Here is a 2,509-nt window from a genome sequence, read left to right as displayed (position 1 = left end):
TTGAAAGAATCAAAGGCAACACAATTGAACAACAGAATTCAAATGAAAAATAGCTGAAATAATCATTCTAATTAATTAGATCAATGATGTCATAGTCCTTTAGGTTGTTAATTGAAATCAGGGGACATGGCCAGATATAGGCAATGGCAGAGTCAGCTGTTGGTAGTCAGGCTTGCCATTCTCCAGTTTGCATTTGCAGGCAGAGGCCCCATGATTGGCCAGCCCACATGACCAACATTTTTGACTAAACCTGCATTAGGATGAAGCACAGCCTGTTGCCCAGCTAAATCTTTGGCCGACCTCATCACTCAGTCTGTATGGGTGGGGGCGTCAATCTGCCGGAGTGGTGGGAGGGGCCAGGGGACAGTCATTGCGATGATCATGCGACTGGCAGAGCCAGCAAGCTGCCCAGCCGCCTGGAGAACATTTGCAGCGAGCATTGACAAATTCAGCTCCATTCATGGGAGGTCGTGGCCTGCCCTCGGAGCTGACAGAAGTGTCGTATGCCAACCCCCCGTGTTCATGACCCAAGTTTAGAATGATCTGGCCGTAGGCCATTAGTTCTCCTGACCCCTGGCAATTAACCTTGGCTGCCCCGAAGGTCAGAGCAATGAAGCCAGGTCTCTACGTCCCCAATCTCTCTGAGGCGGAGAGAAGGGCCGCTCAGTGGTCCAGAGTCTACGACCCTCTGTCATAGGGCAACATTGTCCATTAGCAGATCATGGAAGTCTACGGAGGCGCCCAATCTGATGGCCTCCACGACCTTTCCAAGAACAGGTGGGAGGGGTGAGGAGAGGACTAAAGGCGGAGTCTTGGAATGATCCAGGTTGGCCAGTGGCATAGCCAGCAGCGTGGCCAAGGAAGGAGGCGTCCCAGCGGGGAAAGAATGGTTGGTGGCTATCCGGTGCTGGAGTGCCAGATGTACCAAGATGGCTACCTGTCCACAAGGTCGGGGCAGAATTCATGAAGGACAATAGGTTGGAACCTATAGAAGGAAGAGTAAAAATAAGCATCATTCTTAGAAGTGAGAGCGCCCATAGGGGGAGCGTCCCCATTGACTCAATAAAGACCCAGCAGGTTCAATGAGCATCATACATAAAAGTGTGAATGCCCATAGGGGGAACGTCCCCGTTGACTCAATAAAGACCCAGCGGGATCAATGAGCATCATTCATAGAAGAGTGAATGCCCATAGGGGGAACATCCCCGTTGACTCACTAAAGACCCAGCGGGTTCAATGAGCATCATTCATAGAAGAGTGAATGCCCATAGGGGGAGCGTCCCTATTGACTCAATAAAGACCCAGCGGGATCAATGAGCATCATTCATAGAAGAGTGAATGCCCATAGGGGGAGCATCCCTGTTGACTCACTAAAGACCCAGCGGGTTCAATGAGCATCATTCATAGAAGAGTGAATGCCCATAGGGGAAGCGTCCCTATTGACTCAATAAAGATCCAGCGGGATCAATGAGCATCATTCATAGAAGAGTGAATGCCCATAGGGGGAGCATCCCCGTTGACTCACTAAAGACCCAGCGGGTTCAATGAGCATCATTCATAGAAGAGTGAATGCCCATAGGGGGAGCGTCCCTATTGACTCAATAAAGACCCAGCGGGATCAATGAGCATCATTCATGGAAGAGTGAATGCCCATAGGGGGAGCATCCCCGTTGACTCACTAAAGACCCAGCGGGTTCAATGAGCATCATTCATAGAAGAGTGAATGCCCATAGGGGGAGCGTCCCTATTGACTCAATAAAGACCCAGCGGGATCAATGAGCATCATTCATAGAAGAGTGAATGCCCATAGGGGGAGCGTCCCTGTTGACTCACTAAAGACCCAGCGGGTTCAATGAGCATCATTCATAGAAGAGTGAATGCCCATAGGGGGAGCGTCCCCGTTGACTCAATAAAGACCCAGCGGGTTCAATGAACATCGTTCATAGAAGTGTGAATGCCCATAGGGGGAGCGTCCCCGTTGACTCAATAAAGACCCAGCGGGATCAATGAGCATCGTTCATAGAAGTGTGAATGCCCATAGGGGGAGCGACCCCGTTGACTCGATAAAGACCCAGCGGGTTCAATGAGCATCATTCATAGAAGTGCAAATGCCCATAGGGGGAGCGTCCCTATTGACTCAATAAAGTCCCAGCAGGATCAATGAGCATCATTCATAGAAGTGGGAGTGCCCATAGTGGGAGCATCCCCGTTGACTCAATAAAGGCCCAGCGGGCTCAATGACATAGAAGTGGGAATGCCCATAGGGGGAGCGTCCCCATTGACTCAATGAAGACCCCATGGATTCAGTGGGGAGTATGAGCAGTGGGGGTGCCCACTGGTGGAGTTGAGTTGGGGAGGGTGCGACTCCTCCCGAGTGTAGTTGCCCCACCCCAAAGGAGAGGGGGAGAGAAGGAGAGGAGAACAGGATAGGAAATAATAATAATAACACAACATTACCAATAAAATAATAATAATAATAATAACAATAATAATAATAATAGAGAGAGAG

This window comes from Amphimedon queenslandica, unplaced genomic scaffold (assembly GCF_000090795.2).
Source record: "Amphimedon queenslandica unplaced genomic scaffold, v1.1 AMPQUscaffold_13447, whole genome shotgun sequence".
NCBI lineage: Eukaryota > Metazoa > Porifera > Demospongiae > Haplosclerida > Niphatidae > Amphimedon > Amphimedon queenslandica.
Note: the sequence above shows the minus strand (reverse complement) of the source record.